At 36.8% G+C, this 21,345-nt stretch overlaps 1 long non-coding RNA gene across 2 annotated transcripts; it reads right to left on the bottom strand.

The window, feature by feature from the left end:
• Window positions 1-930: 930 nt before the first annotated feature.
• LOC118733363 lies at window positions 931-6,594 on the bottom strand. Of its 2 annotated transcripts, none has more exons than XR_004992240.1 (3): window positions 5,579-6,594; window positions 4,904-5,489; window positions 931-1,155 (listed from the first exon to the last, which is right to left on the bottom strand). It is a non-coding gene; the product is annotated as an uncharacterized LOC118733363 (long non-coding RNA). The 2 variants fall into 2 exon arrangements; XR_004992239.1 differs by lacking the exon at window positions 931-1,155 and having other exon boundaries at window positions 4,586-5,091; window positions 5,163-5,489.
• Between the last annotated feature and the right edge of the window lie 14,751 nt (window positions 6,595-21,345).

Here is a 21,345-nt window from a genome sequence, read left to right as displayed (position 1 = left end):
CACCACGAGTGGTGAATGAGAGAGCTTTTTTCTAAGACTTTTTTGCTAGAATAACAAAAGTATTTCGAACTATCTTGCCATCTGGCTTTTATTTGTCTTACGAAAGACTTTTTACTATTTTAGCCAGAATTGCCCTGTAATGATTAAAAGACGCTTCAAAATATCAAAATCTGCCTTCCGAAATGAATGCTTCCTTGCGAAACATAGCGAATCAAAAAACAACCACCCTAACACAGCACACTTACATACATACACTTAATTCAATCACGCTAACATCACTGCTTGTTTCTCACGCAAATCTATACGATTTTTATTTATTTATTTATTTAATCTATACGATTTGTCATTCGCATTTAACAATAAATATATAGTCAATAGAACAGTTAAAGAGCAGTAACAACAAAAGCTAGTTACCAAACCCTACGAATAGCCAACCAGGCAGTCAGCAATCTACGCCAGCCAGCACAAAAATACGTACATATGTATGTATGTATTTTTGTATGTATACTGTCATAACTTTTTGAATTACAGCTGCTCGGCATACAACGTATTTTGCAATAATTAACACAATTTATATTGCAATTTATAAACAAATATACAAATGTACATACATATGTATGCGATATGTGCATGTAAACTTTTTCCACTGCATATTGCTTCGTGTTCGAAACGATTTTTCCAGTATCAGCATATTGTAAATGTTGTAGTGATTGACATAAAGTGAGTGTGATTTCAAATATGTACTCGTAATATCAAAGTTCAAAGTGAAATTAATTATCTTGTAATGTGCAGAAATCTACATACATATGTACATACATATGTGTGTATATGTACATATACTAAATGCTAGTGTAGAGAAATTGTGAAAATCGAGTAAAAAAAAAAACAGCAAAACAATATATGTAAGCAGAAACAAAAATAAAACAGTGTTATTGGATGTGGCAATTTATTTAAGTATACATACTAATACTTATACGAAAAAATATTGTGTATTTGTAAACATCGCCGTTTGCGTTTGGCTCCACATCATTGCTGCGAACCTGTTCAATGGCAGGCACAACGGCATTTCACCACTGTACGGTGGTTGAACAGCTGCTGCTGTTGGCTGCGGACAGTTGAGGAAGGTAAGTGTTGGACATTTCCCCCGATTCCGTTCTATGTAGTATCCACCAGAAAAAAAAACAGTATAGCTTATATTTTGTGGTGCCCTAAAAAAAAATCGAGGTAAAATTTCGGATGGATTTTTTCCTCTGTTTTTGATCAAACAAACAGACGCACAATGAAATATTTAGTGCAAACTTATAAGTTAACTTAACTTAATAAATACAAGATAAAACTGAATCTTGAATTCTTGAAGCTTTGGGTTTTAAGACATCCATATCCATCCACCTTTATCGTGTTTTTGATCCCTACTTCATTCTTAGGAAGAAACTTTTGTTTAAAATTATTCATTATCTGAATGCCAGGGTAACTAGGTAAAGTAACTAGGCAAATTCGTTCCTACTGTGGGAAACTTTTGTCTTTACGCATAAGCATTACTCCGACAACGGCGAGAAGTTGATAGACTTTACCGTGGCACAGACCATGTTAGTTAGTATTTAGTACCAAACATCAGCACTGAAAGATCTACAAAGCCACTTGGTTGTTCCCAAAGTACCAGAACTCAAACTAATCGCGGTTGTATAAGAGAGAAGATACTCGTTGAGCATTCTTGTCGTCCGCTTCATCCGAGGAACCAACAATAACTCGGAGCCACTACTTTGTTGAAGACGTCGAAAAGGTGCCGTTGTAAAAAAGCAACTCCACACCGCCATGGCGCCAGTGGGCAGTGGGTTTCCATCTCCGAACCTTTTCGTACTGATTTGGAAGAGGTGGTCCGTTGATCTGAGACAGTTCAATTATACCAAGAGAGAAGGAGGGAAAAGCTGGTTCGCGCAAAGGCGAAACTAGAACGCTTTGGAATAACGGCACTAGTGCTACGTTTGATGAAGAAGAACCTAGATCAATGTATAGGGAACGAAGCTCGTGGCCCCCCAGTCCAGGGTAAGACTTGGCGAGAACAGTAATTATACGTCTTGAAAGCAAGACCCTGAAGCCGAAAAAATACCGGCTGAGTCGACGGCGAAGAGCTGATAGGGTACATGTACCAACTGCTTAGCGTAATTTGGTCTACTCAATACCCGCCTGAAGACCCTCGATCTGTCTTCTTAATATTGTTTATAAGGTGATATCGACGACACTATGTAAAAGACTGCAGCCCTTCATGAACTAACTGATTGAGTCTTACTTATATCAGTATGATTTCAGCCCTGTAAAACTAATACTGGTATGTAGAGTGGCGTTGAGTACAACCCTCAGCATCGTCGCAATTGAGAAGGACCTACCGCGCTGTTGGAAGATTAAACCAAGTTTTAGATAAGGCGACTCAATCTCGTCCGAACTCTAAAACGTGATGTTGGAAGGTGTAAACGATGCTGCTGGCTTACGCAGATCAACGAGAGCGGTGAACGGGAACAACACAAAGCACCTCCTGGCAATACACAAATAGTGCTCGCATATCGGGTCATACGGTAGGCTATCGACGAACAAAAATCACATTCCTTACACATGCCCCTTTATATGGCGCAGAAAGGTCGACGATGTCATACTCGTGTGGTCGACGTGTACCTAATAAGATGAAATGACGAACTCTACGAGTTTTGTAATGGCATGAACAAAGTGAATTGCATTAACATTCAACGCTTGTGTTGACTTGGACAGGTGGTCCCCGTGGATGATTATTCTCCAATCAAAAGAGTCTTGGATTGGCACCCATCGGTAGAGTCTCAATTTGGTATGGACAATTAGCATAACTTTGCATGGGACAAAGATTTCTAGCGCTAAACAAGAAGAAGAATATGGAAAGGATCTATTCTTGAGGGTTTTGGAATTTGTTTGCATCAGCCAGGTGGCGCTTAAATCAATGTATTTTTGAAAAATTGTATAAATGGTCAGACTTTTGGATTGCATATTATGGAGGTGTTCAGATTTTTTGTTTTGCAAGAGATATACCTACAACGTGGGACTTGGATGCAATACATCATTGCAAAATCGTATTAAATAATTTGAAAATTTAATTTTAAATTTAAAGTGTTATTGATATTTGTATCGCTCTTCCATCGTCACCATCGGCGCGTAATTTTTAGAGTTAATGTTTCTGATTATTTTCTAAATTTGACACCAATGGGACCATAAGCACTATTCTTCAAAATATATTGACCTCCGCGCTACCTAAAAAGTCCAAACAAGCTTTCAAACAATCGGACTTTCCCTTTTAGGAGTGCCTTTAAAATGCTCTAAAATTGTTCTAGACCTTAATCAAGTATTCGTTCAATGAAAGTGGTTTGAATTTCTCCTGGTATCCTCCACCGCCTAATGTTGAATGATTTTTATATATTCGTATCGCTACGTTAGACCGTACCACCTTACTAGCCAAACAAAGCTCGCCATCTTTCCTGAGTCTGAAGTATTTTTGCATGGCACTTCCGAAAAAAAAAATGTTTGTGGCCGAACCTAGGGACCCCTTTTTATATTTTTCGGAGACGCTGACATACATACGTTTTTTTTTTCAAATAGTTCTATTGTTAAAATGGGAATATTTAATGGCATTAGCCTGGTACCTTAGGATGTAAGAACTGAGTTTTGGTAGGTAAGCACTAGAACGGTGCACTTGATGTCAATGAACTTTGAAAAAAGACTGTCTTACAGGTCTTTTCTGCGCTGGTAACAAGAATTTTGTAACCGGTAAATAAAGTGCCTGTAAATTTTTAAACACTTTTCACACGCTGTGCACCTTTGTAACCGTTTAATTTTGTTACAATCTCACAAGCTGGTAACAAAACTGTGCTCCGTGAAATGTGCAACCTGTTAGAGACAGGACCATCGATATATCACACTTTGAGATCCGACTATAAATGCCGAAGGTATGACGAAAAATTTTAAAGGGCGACGCCTATCTTCGGCCAAAAAATCTTTTGAAATAGCCTTGCAAAAATACTTTATACACGTGGTGTGCGGCGAACTTTGTTTCGTTTGTACATTAGGGTGGTAAAAAAGTCGGAATTTTAATGTTCTCACCCTATAGGATTAAGGATAATTGGGTATTATACTTTGAAATCTCCTGAAGAGAAACAAAGATTGCGGATTGAAAAATATATAGAATGAATACCATTTTTGCTTTGAGCAAGCACTAAATATATTTTGATTTCAATTAAAAAAAAGCAAGCCTAAGGGGTGGAGCATTAAAATTCCTACTTACTACTTTTTTTTGGATCACCTCAATGTAGATGCATGTACATTAGGGTGGACCCTAAATTTAGGCACCAAATTTTTACATCAGATTTCCTAAGCCTCAACCAAAATGTATATGAGATATCTTCGACTTAAGTAGCATCGATTTTAGGTATTAAATGAAAAAAATATTTTTAATTTTTTGAGTCTCCATAGAGGCATCTGGCCTTTGACCCGTTTGCGATACGCCTTAACCGACTCCAATTGGCACCAAAATTTATAGGTGATATCTTCGACTATGGTTGTATGGATTTTGGGTATTATATGAAAAAAAAAAATTATTTTAATTTTTTTGAGTCTCCATTGAGGAATTTGAACTTTGTCCCCTGTGCGAGACGTCTTAACCGTCTTCAACCGGAACCAAATTTTGTATGTGCTATGTGTGACAATGGTATTACAAATTGAGGAGGTGAGACAGAAAAAACTCGCTCATTTGCTCTTTTCAGGACCACCCTAATGTACATACATATGTACACACTCAACTGCATTTAAATTTCACGATCAGGTTTATAAAGTTGGCACACTCTTTTTAGACAGTACTTGTGCATTTGAATATGTACACGCGCACACAAACCTTTCTATAGCGAATTTATCCATAATATTCGCATTTGTTGTAATAAGCAACTGCTTGTCCACAACTCAGCTCCTGTTACATTTTGTAGACTGTGCATCGTCATTGTGTAGCTGCGTCGGTTGTTCGACCACCTCTGTAACTGGTAAATGGTCCGTCCCATGGTGAACCAAACAGCTAACTAAATTTTTCTTTGTTTTGGTTGTTGTGTCAATTTTGTATCACTTTTTCGATTAGTTGCTTGCTTTTGTTTGCTACTTACTATTGCCACTTCGTCCGGCTGCGGTGTGGCTCAACATCGTATCAATAATACAGGCGCTGCTCCCCCATTAGCAGCATCGCGCACTCGTTCTGCAGTCATTACTCAGTGGAGCGTTGGCGCATTCACACGCTACACGCTCGCATTGTGACAGTCAAGGTGCTGCGCCCATACATATGTACATATGTACATATCTACAAGCTTCTATTGCCACGAAGAAAATGCTTCCTTCATAAGTATGAATTTATATGAAAAAGTATATGAATAAATCGCTCGATGAGTAAGCCAAGCGTATAATGCGGAAAATTTGCTGCGAAAGAAAAATATTTCCTTTTATTTTAGTTGTTTTGTCTGCATCTTTGTTTTTAGGTATGTGTGTATGGTTGCATATGTATGTATGTATGTGTGTATGTACATACCTATTGCTTTCTTTCTTTCAACTTATTCCGCTGTATCGTTCAAATGTGCTCTTTTTCTTCTTTAATCTTTTATTTGGTTTTCTTTTCGCATATTACATTTTCATCGACAATGCCCCCGAACCCTCTCCATCATCTAACGAAAACCCCAAATGTGCTCATTTCTTCATCCACTAACCAACCAGCATAAGTTTGGTGTGTACACAAAGTCCCTGCTAGCTGAGCTCTGTCAACTTATTGGTGACGATAAATGCTCGTCGCCAACACCAATGATTATCTCTCGCTTTTTCCTTCTTTAAAAAGGCCGCCTCCCACCTCCCACGTCTACACCTTCCACCGACTTCCATTGACTTCATTTACTTAGTCAACTCACTTTTGTGCGGTTAGTGGCGCCTGTTAGGGACTTGTATGAATTTTTTATGTGTAAACTAAGTACATACCTAAACACACCCGCTGAAAACAATTTAGAAACGTTTGGCAGATCGAAGGTCTTCATCCTGTTGTAGTTAGCCCAGAATTTTTTTGATATACAACAGATCTGTATATCGGACCTCTTGTGTCAAGCCAGTTCAAGAAAATGCGTGGTAATCTCTCTTTGGACTATTTCAAGGGGGCAATGCTTGGTATTCATACAAACCACCGCCTGCCTTCGCTCATTCATCAGTCTTGTCATTGCCTTTTATGTTCCTATGTCCAAGACCCAGACAAGAGAGACGGTAGTTGGCTGGGGCCCTGAACGCAGTACCATTTTGCATTCGCTAACTAGCTTAGATTTGGTAACCGGTGATGCTATTGCCAATAGCGCCACCTGGCTGTCAGAGTATATTTTTGTTTTATTCTTGTACGCGACTATATTACCAAAGATTTTGCAGGATTCAAGGATAGCTAGAATTTCCGCTACCACACTGCAATGCATCTTAGATCCGTCGGTGTATAGAGAGATAGCCTCTCTATCTCTATCTGGGTCATCCAGGACCCACTGAGTACGTTTTGCATGGATGACGGGAATACCACAAGAGCCTTTTATCTGTAGCGATAAATGCTCTGTAGCTGCTCGGCCTGGCAAAGCAGTGTTTCTAATTAGTTGTCAACTGGCGTATACTTATTGCCTTAAATGTATGTATTTTATTCTGTGGTTTTTATTTATTTTTATCACCCATTTTCTACTTCTTTTCATCCAACATTTTTGTATTCCTACATACGTTTGATTTGTTCGGTTGCTATTCTGCGTTCGTATTTATTTCTTGTCAAGCATGAGTATCGAGTTAATTTGCGTCAACATACATAACTATAATCTGATATCCACCTACTATGCATACAATTCGTATTACTTTTTTTACAATAGTTTTACTGAAATAATTAGAATACTTCCTTAACAAAAGTGGAATGATTTTTGATGAGCTTAACAGGACTACTTTTTCTAAGATAGTTGATAGTCTTCTGTAAGACAATTGAAAGATAGTAGTAATATTTAGGCGCGTTAGTTTGAAAGACTTTGTTTATTCAGGGAAGAAAGTTTTACAAAAAAAGCGTACTTGCCAACTTTCATGGTAAAAATCTCTTTGGACAGAAAGCATTGAAATAAAAGTGCATGTTCCAAATGGCGATGAACATATCATTCAAAATTTTCTCATTGAAAAAAGAACGTTTATAGCTACATACATACATATGTCACACTTTAAAGTAGTAAAAGTAAATGCCGAAGATTGTATGGACTTCAGATTAAAAAATTTGAAATTTTCGATGGAAATTTGTTGAATGTTCCTAAATTTTGTTTAAAATTGGAAACTTTGATTTGTATGGTTGTGGTTAAAGTTTGGACAATATTTTTATAAAAAAAAACTCCTTGAAAAAAATTTTAAATTTACAAAAATATCCTGGTTGATGAGGATAAAAAGCTTTTTCCAGCTACATGTAACTACAAGGTGGTGAAAATAGTTTTCAGATTGCATTTCTAAAATACATAAAAATTTTACGCTCCGAAGTGATAAAAAAAAGGTTTTTTCTATACTAAAAATGTAATCAATTCCGAGTTTGAAATCAACTTAATTTTTATTCATAACAATTTGCTCATTGTGTGTACATATGTACATACATACATACATATGCATTCATTTATGGAATATAAATGGGAAAAAGCAACCCTGATTAGCCGTGTGCTTAAATTCTGATGCTAAAGTGTTTGTGCGCAGGCATGAAAATTTGCAAATACAAACGCACGCTCACAAAACCAACAATGTAAAATAATACAAAAGATATACACTAGCAAAAAAAAAATATATGTACACACCTAATAAAATGCTTGCAAAAATAAGGGGCAGGCGGCTACCTTCTATTTTTTTCTCACATCCAAGTAACTCGCATTCGTGCTATACAACAAAAATCCTCATGAATGCGCTGTAGGTAAACGAACGAACCCAAACGATGATGGAAAAAGCTAAACCAAACTATGGGACAATAAAGTGGGCTTTAAACTTTGGGTAGTTAGTTGTTGCTGTTGTTATTACATTCTTTTGTGCTTGATATATTCCAAGACATCTAATAGCAGAGCCGAATTGAATGAAGTTATTTTCGTTACGTTGGGTGGTCGAGGAGGAGGCAGTTAGCTATTCACCTTCACCATATTTTCTGTTAAAATAAAAATAAGAAAACTATTTTAGGTATGGATGCATAATAAAGAAAGGCAGATGAAAACAATCAAAGCATAAGGTATAAAAGAACAAAGCATGAAAAAATACTTACTTATAACACCGTGCGACAAAAACAAAAAAAAAAAAATTCGAAACGAATGAAGTAATCAATATACCACGTAGCTGTGGGCTAAATATAGTAAAACTGCGTTTTTAGTTTTTATCTCTGACGTCAGGATATTTTTTAAAAAGACTTTGTAGTTTCAAAGTTATGGTTAATTCCAAGAATTATTCAAAAAATTCAGGGCAATATAGAATGAAAAATGGGTACGAAATGGAAGAGAAAATTCTGTAGAATTAAAAAAATAAAATTTTTTTGTTAGCAAGGACGAATACGTATTCCTTTTAATTAATTTAATTTTTTTAAGCTAATAAAATTAGAAAGATGAATGTCGTGAATGTGGTCGAGTGTATATTAGTCCTCAACATATAATTTATTCAAAAATAATTATCGCAAAATTTAAATTTCCTTTAAAAAAATCCTCACGTCAGACAGAAAAATAAGAAATGCAGTTCTTCCATATTTGGCCTAAAGTTAGCTAATTTGATTTTTTGTGTTTAAAATTTTGTGTCGCACGGTGTAATGATGGATTTATATTCTAACATAAGTCCACAAATAAATACATATGCATCTATGTATATACATATGTACATGTATATAGTTATAAATAAATATGTTTTCCATGACATTGTTGGGGTGGCTGCTATTCTCAAAAACACAGTCTTATCACGTATAAATATAGCTGGTCGTCTAATAGGGCTCTCCGCTGTTATCAAGCAGCAAACCACCACCAACAGTGGCTATTTCTGTACGAGTATGTATCATTCTCAATGTTATTATGCAATTCCGCTCTCTCGCTCTCTTTTTATATTTGATGCATTTTCTGTATTTTTATATGTATTTGGTATGCAATCGCTGTTTGCATACATACATGTTGGTTGTTCACTTTACCGGCACAGTGTTTGGAAAAGGAGTTTCGATGGTCATAAAAAAAAAAAAAAATTATTTAAGGCAGTCTGTCACTCTTTTTATTACAGAAATATAGAAAATATAGATCCACAAGGATGGAGTGTGTTTTAGAAAATTTATGAATTTGTAAGGAAATTAAATTTGGCTAAATTTAAAACCTTTAAACAATTTTTGACCGATTTAGAGGCTGCGTGTTGGAATGAAAACTCGCTTCAGAATTAATATTCTAAGCCGGAGGAATTCGGGGATATTTCAACTTCCAGATCGTTTATCATTAGGGTGAACTTTCGATTTATGGAAAAAAATTCAAATTTTTGTGCACAAAAAACGTTCGTGTCTTAAGTCTTTCGTTGACTTAATTTCCATAATTATCTTTCAGTTCTTTTTTGATTAATTTTAATATTCAAACATTTCAAACTAATGAACGCTATGTGACCAATTTTGTTCTCGCTTACATTCTTCGCAAATACTTTAGAGAAGATTTGTTCCCGTTTCGTTCTCTGTCAGAAAATTTCTAAGACTGTAAATACCAAATTGTTCCTCGAGATAAAGTTTCTTAGACTTTTGTTCCAGTTTAGTGCCCTTAGAAATGCTCTCGAAAGTATTGTTCGCATTTTGTTCTCTTCGGAAGCGTTCCACATGGTTTTGTTCCTATATAATTCTCATTGAGAACGTTCTCGATAGTTTTGTTCTCATTTTGGTTTTGATTTTGAAAACTACAAGAACGACATTTAGTTTCGATCACACCTTTTGTTATTGGTTCCTGATATTTTTAGCCCGTTTTTATGAAATGAGAGAAATGAATAATGTATGGCGGTCTAACCGTCTAACAAAGCACGCCAGTCCTTTCTTTTCTGTGCCAACTGATGGCAATTTGATATGCCATGTGAAGCTAATACATTCCCCACCTGGACTTTATAACGCTGCAGCCTTACCTTATTACCAGATTTTCGACTGCGTTCAATAATTTAAAAGCTGGAGCATATTATGTAAAATGTCCTTTATCAAAACAAGTAATTTTTAACAAAAAAATGAACCGAATTCAATGCTCCAATAAAAATTTAGGAAATTCGTTAATTTCTTCGTGATCCAATGATCGGAACTTAACCAAATAAGTATGGGACCACTCTTGAGGTATCTTCTTAAAGAAACCGGCTCATGTGGTCCAAAGTTATACGGACATAAAAAGAAAAAAACAAATATTGCGATCGGTCAGTAAGAACGGTATTACTAACACCTGCATCGGCAAGTTTATCGATCGCCATCGTGAGGCTCAGCTAACGGTAGGGTCAGCAAAATGTGCTGTTTCGACGGGGACCGGCCAAAAGGAATAGGGTATCAGATAAGTGGGTTGGTTTGCCTTTACAAGCCGGGCATATGTTGGGTATATTGGGGTCAAGTCTGGATAACAGTTCAGCTAGAACAGAGTCATGTTCTAGATTTAGCCTCGACACATAAGGATGTCGAAAAAACCAGCATACCTCTTCAATCATAGCTGCATTATCAGAAAGAAAATGTCAATATCTGACACCTATCGATCTATTTAAATATTTCGAGTCTCGTTGTCGTAGGAGTAAAAAAAATGTATTTTTTAATACTTTAGTCACACTTTTGTGACACTGTTCCACGACCAGTCGAGCCGGTTCCATCAACAGTTCGCCTGCTCTCAGAAATCTCTCTCTCTCTCTCTCCCAGTTATATATAGTATTGGTAGTGGTGAGCCACTGGGCTGGCTGTCCGCCGGCCTGCCGGCTAGCACGTAACCTATATTCCGAAGGTAAAAATTTGTGCGGTAATTATTCGTCAGCAAGCGCTTGCTATTTCGCCTTGTATCAGTCTGTTTGCCTGTTAGTTTGGCGGTTACACGCCGTCAGCTTGTGTGCACGCGCGCGCTAACTTGTTTGCTTGCAGCTGGCAGGCGCGCTTGCAACCAAAGGGTATATAGTGTACCTACATATGGCAGCAACATATGCTTGCGCGTTATCGATAACGACCGACCGGTCGATGGCGCGGATGACAAAGCAATGAATGGCGTTATACCACCCGTATATATAGTACTCGTACAATAGTGAGGTAGTTTAGGCAGGCGGGTTTCGCTCAACGTGCTTTGCATTGGCAATTTGTTGAAAATTTACCAGCGCATACATTTATAAGTATGTATAATTATAGCATTCGTGTTTTATTTTTAAGCTGTTATCATTTCACTACTCAATTTATTGCGCGCCGCGCATGTTCTCTCACATTTTATGTTTTCAATGCCTCTGGTCGGTCGCGCGGCGCTCTACCGCAAGGGGTGACACAGCATGTTGGCACCGCGTAGCGCTCTTATTTTTTCTCTCCCGAGTTGTTGAACCAGTTTTCGCTTCTATTCAGCTGATTTGTTTATCTCGTCTTTGTTCATGTTGGTTGTGCGCTACCCATTCGCTTGTCTTTTTCCGTTTATCATCGCGGCCTTTGGCGCTCCCACCGCCATGCAACCTTCACTGGCTCACTTACTCAGCGCGGCGTGCGCGCTCACTCGTTTTATTTGTTTTCGCTACGTTGCGCTGCGCTTGGTTGGCGCTTTTGCTTGCTGTTCGTTCGCTTCTGGTTTTTGATTTCTGTTGGTGCGCGTTCGCTTGCTAACACGGCTGTTCCCCTAATCTTTCCCTCGAATATCGAATCTCGATTTCGTTGAGATTTCACCGCCAGAGTGCGTTGTAATTTTTTCTTAAATACACTTTCATAAAAACCTTTATTGCTTACACGTTGCCACCTCTGTTTGTGCAAATTTTAAGAATAAATATGCTACTAAATAAAAAGATCAACCAGAAATGAATAGGTACAAATTTTTTCGCAAGCACAATACAAACAAGCGCGCCAGTCAGCCAGCCGGCAATGTTGTTACTACAGTGGTGTCTGGCCGCCATATTCCAAAAGTAGCTGCTGTGTGAACAAGTGAATGCGCGCGTTGCCGCCATCAGCCGGTCAACAGCCAAAACAACCCGTCTGTTGCGAGCCGCTGCGGTGCTGTGAATGTCGGTCGGTAAATGCTGTCTCTAAAACCCACCGATTGCCAGCCATACCGTCCTGCCTTGCCATGTCGGTCGTCGACATCCCATGTCTAATTGCTTCCCATCCTGCTATCTTTTGTCAGAGGCGGAGGTGGCAACGACGGCGTGTCGCTGTCGCTCGTGTTTCGCTACATCATCGGCGGCAATATGTTTTGCTTGCTTTTTATTTAATCACTTTGCCATATTTAATTCTATCAAAATAGAAATGAGCCACAAGCGATTTAAATAATATGAAAACAATCAGCTGTTTAGGCGAGCAGTCAGAGTCAGCAGCCGGTTGGCTAAAATTCCAGCCGCGCGCAACAGCAAACGCCGTCACAGTCAACAATTGACTGACTGACGTTAACGTGCTGCTGTTGACAGCCCCTGTTCAAGCACTCGACAATTACACCAATACTAACACCAACTAAGACGACGACGACGACCACGACCCCGACGTTGTTAGGCGAAGCAAGCCGATGCGGCGCGTTGGTTCATGACGCTATGCAACGCCGCCATGTCGCCACTCCGCCAGCGCCACCACCCCCCACCTAAATGAGAACATCACTCGATTCTGCCGCCTTCGTTGCGCTCACCGCAACAAACAACAATTTTCTGCTGTTCAAACCGGCCGCGCGCCATATACCGGCAGCCACTAACCGCCAGCACTTTAACAACCGGGCAACCAACCACTTCATACTTGTACACTCATTCCACATAATCCAGCTAACCAAACAACCGTATAAGCAACCAACAACAACAAAACCAACCATCCGTCCGACCAGTTCTTGACTAAAGCTTGCCAATGGATAGCAGCGGGTGTGATTGGGGGGTTGGTAGCGTGTGAACTTTTTTGTCACTACTACTTAGACTACTTACTTATACGCCCCGTAGTCGTTTTTCTGCTACATCAGCACATCCATACTTACATACATACATATGTATGTATGTGATTATTACATACACACGCGCATACAAGTGGAATCTCTTTTGAGTGGCAGTGGTGGCTCGTTGTTGGTGCTTCGTGCGCGTCGTTGCTTTGCTGTCATGCTGGTTATGCTGTTTTGAATGAATCAACATTGAAAACCAAAACAGATGATTAGCCTAGTAAACTGAAACCAGAAAGCCAGACGGCACGACACGAAGCGGCAATGGCGATGAGACGGAAACGAAACGGCATAATGACGACGCTTTTGAAGAGCGTGTGAGCACGTTATAGGGTGATGCCAGCTGGTTGCAATGAAATTGCAATTTAGTTTTGGGAGATTTTTTGGAGATTGACTTTTATGTGACATTTAAATTTTACACAAAATTTTTATTATTTTACTTTAATTTTTATATTTTCTATACCAAATGTTTTCAGAGCTGTTCTAAAAATGTCAATAAATCTTGAATATTTTAAGATATGGCTGGAATTCTTGTATGGCACCCTCATCAGATATCAAACCAAAGGAATATGTAAAAATACGCATTTAAAAGAAATTTAAAATAGGCCCTTTCGTTGTTGACGCACAGTGGCCAGGAATCTAAAAAAGCTAACTAAAAATTTAAAAGCGAAAAAAATATTTTTGAATTTTAGTTATTCAAAATCAATAAAGTACGTTTAAATGCAGTCACTACATATGACAGAGTGGTCTCAAGACTTTACAGTTAGTTTACAGTTCATGGTAAAGGTTGCTCATTCTCGCGTTCATCATACGCCCCGGTATTTCGTTTATGTTACTTCATATATTTATTTATTTAAGTATATCTGAGCAAGCTATAACGTAGGTTTGATTGAATTATGTTGTGAATTTGGGTTAAATATTTAGGATTCTTCACGGGAAGGTATGGTGGCGAAAATGTAAATAGGGAAGACATTTTAGTAAGTTTTGATTATTTTTCTTTTTTAAAAAATGTTTATTAATTTTATGTGAAAATGTAGCTTAACTACTTTGCATAATATTTAAAAATAAAAATTCTACGAATTTTACCAACTAATGTTCATCAAAATTTGAAACTTTTTAGAATAGTCTACACTACTATAATTATGTAAAAATTATATGAAAAATAATTTATATTAAGATGTACATTAGGGTGGTCTTTAAAATAGATAACAACATCATGAGGTACCCCTTTCTACGTACAAAATAATGACATACATTAAAATAAAAAAAAAACACTAAAACTTTACAAAATAATGAAATTTCAAAATTTTCAACAAATTTTTAGGACCGCAATCAGGGTTTGAAAATTTTCTATTTAGTTTTAAAAAGTCGACCAAATTTTTACTTTGACCAGCTATAACACAGTGTGTTTATGAATTTCTATGAACAAGTTTCAATAATATGCCAAATTTATCAGATTTCAAGTCGAATTTTCTTCGTTTTTTTTGCGATTTTTTTTTTAAATATATAGATATTTTTTGAAATCCTGGTAGCGACCGCTAGATTTTTTTTTTTTAATTTTCGTGGATGTCTATTTTGTACGTAGTATAACAAAATAAAATCGTGAAATACGGAATAATATTTGAATACAGCTTACATATCGTTAGTATAGTATGGAAAGGGCGTACCTCACATCGGCGCTGGAATGCAAAAACGCCTTAACTGGCTAAAGTTTTTCATTCCATAAAGCAATGTAGGGACTTTAAATTCGATGAAATGCATCATAATCAATCAAAAAGTGAATTTTGCATTTCTTTTTTCCCATTCTCTATACCGAATCTTCCTTCTTACTCATGTAACATTTTCAGTTTTAAAAATTTCACTCTCCATTTTTGTCATACCGCTGCTTAAGAAGTTTCACTTAAAAAATTTGGACAATTAAATTCTCTACAAACTTGTAAACAACCGTTTTTTACGAAAAAATGCAAAATAAGCTTGCAAATTGCAAAAAAACCAAAAAAACCTGAAATCAAAGATGGCGGAATGTTCCCGTATGAAATTTATGGTCAAGACTGTGGATCCATGAATAGAATTAAACTGCATCAAAAGTTCGCTACTACAATTTTTTTTCTTCGTACCAATTTGATGTAAATTTTTTGGGCTAAAGTTTAACTTCTCAAATCCTAGAAAATTATAATTTTTCGTCGGAAAAACCTCAATAACTTTAAAAGTTTAAAAATATTGTAGCCATATGTCAAATGCCGGGGACATCAAGTGCCATTAAAAGATATTAAAATTTTCCCTGATTTATAGTTAATTTTGACCAATTTGTGAAAACTTGCATGAAAATGCTGTACTTTAGGGCCTTTCCGTTAGCGTCTTTCCGTTGTCCGCTTTTAATAATTTTTCGGAGGACACGTTTTTATGACCAAAGAAACATTTCTAGGGGGAGTCTTGTTTTGTAGCTTAACAAAAAATTTCTCCATACAACTAAGGCGCAGTCTAATGTACAATTTTCCTTTTGTATTTTTAGTATTCATTAATTTATTATAGAAATTAAGCATATTCTACGTGTAAATCCGATTTTAAAATCCTATACAAAATTTAACTGCAAGCCAACAAAAAAGTGTGCTATCATAATGACCTGCAGTGAATAAGTTAATAATATTTTTAGAAGAAATTTGGATATACAGTTTTGTACCCCATACAATTTTAGTACAATGAAGTGCAAGTTTCAAGTGGTTCAAGTGGTTTTCAAGTACCGTTGATCTTTGATAATTTTTTTCTTCCAATAATGGGCCGGCCACTGCGTATACGCAACATCTTTTAGCGTTTATCTACTAACAAACTGTCAGAACTAAAAAAAAACTCGCTATAGCATGCTTTGTACATATTGTTCTAAGTAATTGAAGTACGGATTGATAGATTAGTTTTGGTTCGTGTAGTTTGTAAAAAAACTGACCGCAATTTTTCTTTTTTTGTAAATTGTCCGAAAGTTGCATTTTCTGTTTCGTGGATTTCCACATTTATTTCAAAAATATGGCAACGTTATTGGGCAGTGAAGTATGTAAAACAAAAAAGAAAATACTAACAGAAGAGAGCAAATGTTATACATACATACATACATATGGGGTGGTTGTTCTTAATTCGGGCAAAACTTATGTATGTATGTATGTATGGATGTAAGTAAGTTCACTGATTGCGATCCTTTTAAACTGTGGAATGGCCACCCGAGCGATTTGCACTAATAAATACCGATATCTTTCGGCTTGCTAATAAAAATACATACATAAATACTTACATGGGGGCATATAATGAAATTTATAATAGCTTATTTATACTAAATATGTATGTGTGCTATGCAAGTTTTGCCTAGAATTATTTCTGCAAATTAATTAGTTTTGATTTATGTAAGTAGTATTTATGTACTACATATGTACATTAAGTTTTATTTAGAAATACATTGTCCTATTTCATACTTTATGAAGAATTGCAAGGAATTTCAAAAACAAATTATATTCATATTTAATACGCTATTGAAAAGCGTGTAAATTCAAATTAATACCTGTAGTCAATTCATAAACAATTAAAATTCCTACAAATTCCATTTAACTTACCATTAAAAATAAACTTCCAGCCATGCGAAAAGGCGAAAAATTAACAGAAGGTCGAATCTGTGAGTGTGTATACTTAAATCTGCGTATGTAAGTACATTAAGGTGGGACAATTTTTATGCGAGCTTTTTTTGACTATGCGGGTATGGCATTGACGTATTCTACATGAAGCTCTAAGCAAATTTGCCGAAGAAACCATGGGTCTGAAATCAATCTAGACCTTGCAAAATTGCGAAAATAGATTGTTTCCATCAGCAGCGTTTTTATTTGCTGTAGGGCCAAAAAGAAGTTTTATTTTTTTATTTAAAAATGCTATAGGAGTTTTTTTGCATGAGAAATCCATTTCTGGACTTTGCTTTTGCTTTAAACATCCGCCAGAGGGCGTAACAGTAAAGAATGTTGACATTTTCTTACGTTTTAAAAGCATAAAAACACGGATGTAAATTCCACTTTTCGTCGAAATTTTTTCGTAGATACAACTAAAATTAACTATAAAGAAATAAACTTTTCTTACACGATTCCATTTTAATAAAAATTACAATTAATTAAATTTTGTCCAATTATACATAAATTCCGCAATCGATTTCCATGCTAAGTACCTCCGATCTACTTTCCATTTTTGTTGCCATAACTCTTTCTCGGGTTTTCTTAACTACACGTCGTGATACAATGATGCAACTAAAGGCATGAAAAAAGTTTAAAGAAAAGTAACATATACGTTGTCCACAAAATAATAGGATTGCGATATTTTGACCAGTTTTGGCTATTTGTCTTTTGTTTATTTAATGTTTATTATTTTTTTATAAAAGCCTAGCTGGCTATACAACAAACACCATATAAATTCAGATTTTAAACTTTGTATAAAAATTATAAAAATTTTGCAATTTTTCACCCAAATTTCAAACTTTTTAATCAGAATCTTTAGAAAAAAATCTGGTATGCAGTTTTGTAGCACATTCAATTCTAGTCTGAAGAAGTGCAAGTTTCAAGCGGCTAAAAAATTCCGTTGATTTTTAGCAATTTTTTTGCTGGCAGTGTCCTCCGTATAAAAGAAAATTGTCGACATACTTTGTATGGAAAAAACGTGAAACACCTTTAACCAAAAAAATTCTCAATTTGAATGTGCTAGAAAACTGCATACCAGAATTTTTTCTAAAGATTCTGATTAAAAAGTTTTAAATTTGGGTGAAAAATTGCAAAATTTTTGTAATTTTTATACAAAGTTTAAAATCTGAATTTATATGGCGTTTGTTGTATAGCCAGCTAGGCTTTTATAAAAAAATAATAAACATTAAATAAACCGTGTGATCATTAAGTTTTAGGAAATAGATAATTTCCAAAAACGAATTTCTCATACAAAAAACACTACAGCAAATTTGCATAGAATTTTACGTAGAATACTCACGTTATCCCCGCATAGTAAACAAATAATTGACCCGCCCTAATGTGCAGCCCATTCGCTTGGCACTCGATATAGCTTCGCTCATTTAACGCAATCGTCTCGTTTACAACAATCGCTACTTGCTGGTTTCGCCCCAGCTGGATTATCACCTCTTCATGTGGTTAATGCCCACTCTGGCCTCTGCGCGCCCCCTTCCCCAATCAAACGTGGCGCTCTTAATTTTGTATATCTCGTTTCATTTCTCACTTGTCTTGCACAAATTTACGCTCGTCTGGCATTCCAACCATTTCATTGAAATGGTGGGGAGAAGCTAGCTGGGCGCTGTTATGGTGGCGCTTTCTGCTAACATTTGCGGTGGTTGGTCGTGCGGCGAACCGGAAGGTCGCTTTACCGCAATAACAACAGCGCTATATATTATGGCAGAGCTTCCTAAAGTAGGTTCCAAGGAACTCAAGGGTTCCGTAGAAGAGTCACAGAGTGCTATGCCTACATAAGAGCGTTGAGCATTGCGCTTGACAGCTTGTTTTTTCTAACTTGATGGCTGCTGTACCCAAAGGGTTAGAGGGGCGTTCTATCACTCCGAATGACCTGGGTTCAAGCCCTGGGCAAAGAAATATGCAGACAATTTCAGATCGAAATTGGATGCTACAACAGAAATGCGCATACAGCTTACAGACATAGTATCGAACTACATATTAGGACATTATTATTAACTTGGAAAGAATTTAATTCTTTACATTAAAATCTAAAGTATATATTATTTTTTTTTCATATTTAAATTGCAGTGCTTTTGATGTGGGGTTCCATAAAATGGAAGGTATTTATTGAGGTTTCCATTATCTTAAACATTTGGGAACCCCTGTATTATGGATATCGCACAATCAGTGTTCTCGTATCTCTGTACATTTTTATATTCCATCGCCGTCGTCGTTGTTGTCGCTGTCGGCGGTGTCTTGTTCGTTGTTGCTGTCTCGCCGGCATCGTAATCGTTGATGTTTGCATTTTTCTTTTTATTTATTTTTTTTTGTACGTACTAGTACTATTTTTAGCCACAGAAGCTGTTGCTTGGTTGTGCATTTCTTTTTTCTTTGTATAAATTATTTGTGCTGGCATTTGTTCGGCTGGTTGGTTGGTTGGTTGGCATCGAACTTGTTTGTTGTCTGCTGTCAGCTGATGCGCTTTCGAAGTTATGTTTGTTTGTTTTTATAGCTGCGGGGGCTGGGAAAGGCGATGATACACTGTGATCTATCGCTTGTTTTATCGTGTGCTTCGTGTTCGTTTTGAGGGGTACATCAACGTAATTACTTTAGCGCCTCCGGTGTATTTGTTGGGATCGCTTTCAGTTTAGACCTTTGGATGTTATACGCTCGTATGAGCATGGTTGGGGCCAGCGTGGAAAAATGTGGCGCGTTTCAATGGCTGCGCGGAACAGGTTTGGCGTGCGATTCAGTTGTTTCATGATTTTCGTTGGTTTGTTTTCTCTTATTGTGTTTTGTAAATGTGTTGAGTGGATATTGTCTCAGCGGAACTCATGTGGGATCTAATGTAAATTAAGTTCATATTTTATTAGCTTTCAAGTATAAGATAGAATGTGATACTTTAATATACATACTTGTACTTTGAATTACGTACGCTAGGGTTACCGATGGCACGCGATATGTACTGAAAGAATAGTTGTGGGAAAAATTGCAACTTGTATTTACATATGTATTTCGATTTACTACTTAATTCATTGCTCATTTACTCTTTTACTATTTTACTCATAGACTCCTTCCTTCTGAAAAGAAAAACCTCAGAAATTTTTATTTAATAACTTGGTTTGAGATTCCGTGGTTTCGGATTTTTCTATATTGATCAATAATTTATAATTTGTTACAAAATATTTAAAGAAGACATCACACGTCATATTACAATATATTACAGCCTTATTATGAGGGAGGCTGAAAAGTTTTGAGCCTAAGATATTAAAATAGTTGATGGAAATCTATAAAAATTCGAGTTTTCTACATAATTCCTCCATACTTCAATGCACTTCTTACATTTATCATAAAGCTTTGAAGCCAGTGAAAAAATATCGGCCGTCTTTATCTTCGAAAATCCAGCCTCGGCCAGGGCCCGCCTTGCGACTCGCGCAGTGTGCACGGGTACATTGTCTTGCAAAAACAGCACTGCTTTGGCCTCCCTGTTTCCCGACAACCACTTGGCGCACTTTTGTCAATAATGTGGCATAACAGTCTACGTCCATTATAGTTTGTTTTAGGAAAATAATCGATAAACACCTTCACAATCCAAAAAAAAAAAAAAAACAGTGGTAACGCCAGTGTTTGGATGCCCTGACTTAGGATCCTCTTCCAGCGACTCCATGCCATGCTTGAATTCTCGTCGTGCTGGCAGTCGATTTCGACTTACACAGTAACAACACACGAACGAAACATGTGGCAGCCTGTTTTTTTTTCAAAATCAAAGTTACGAAGCTACCGTGAGGCGTTTACAGGGTCATCGCCAAAAACAAAACACTACGCTCAATAATGGCGTTTTATTTTCTATAAAAAAAAATGTTGCCTTTTCATTGCGCTCTCTTTAGGATTTGTGCGTAGAAGGCACTGAGAAGGCAACATTTTAAGCTAGAAAAGAAAACGCCATAAGACACTGGGCTCCTTCTCCCTGGCTACACGTTTATATAATGAGCCAATTCATGCAAGACTACGACCGCTTGCAGCCAAAAGACGCTGCATACTTCAGTGGGCCGTTAAACCAAGTCGGTTGGTTTGGCTCCACTAAAGTTTCCTTTCTTTCTGTCGCGACCCAAGTCTTCACAGGTGTTGGCTACCGCATTTCCCACATGGGTTGCCAGGAGTTCGCAAATGTGCATGCAAACAGAGGGATTAGGTATGATCGAACGACTTTAACTGGATACCCAGTAGCTCCACTATACTTTATCCACTATACAATCCCTTCCTTTGTAGAGTTTAGAATGATAACCACCTTAGGTTAAATAACCCCCCAAATTCCATAAAGGGCGTTGTTGATATTCCGACTAGTGGGTATTATTATTGTCTACCGTCCTTGATAGCGTTTCAAACAAGCTTGAACGTGATTAGCCGACAAACGATAACTAATCGAATTAAAAAATCATCAGACAAGTGAATAAAAATATTCTTCAAATGCTGATTAAGCATTGGCATCTCTATTCTCT

Source organism: Rhagoletis pomonella, unplaced genomic scaffold (assembly GCF_013731165.1).
Source record: "Rhagoletis pomonella isolate Grant_MI unplaced genomic scaffold, Rhpom_1.0 Rhpom_scaffold_00002, whole genome shotgun sequence".
Taxonomy (NCBI): Eukaryota; Metazoa; Arthropoda; class Insecta; order Diptera; family Tephritidae; genus Rhagoletis; species Rhagoletis pomonella.
The sequence above is the reverse complement of the archived record's forward strand: the minus strand, read 5'-3'. Positions and strand labels throughout refer to the sequence as shown.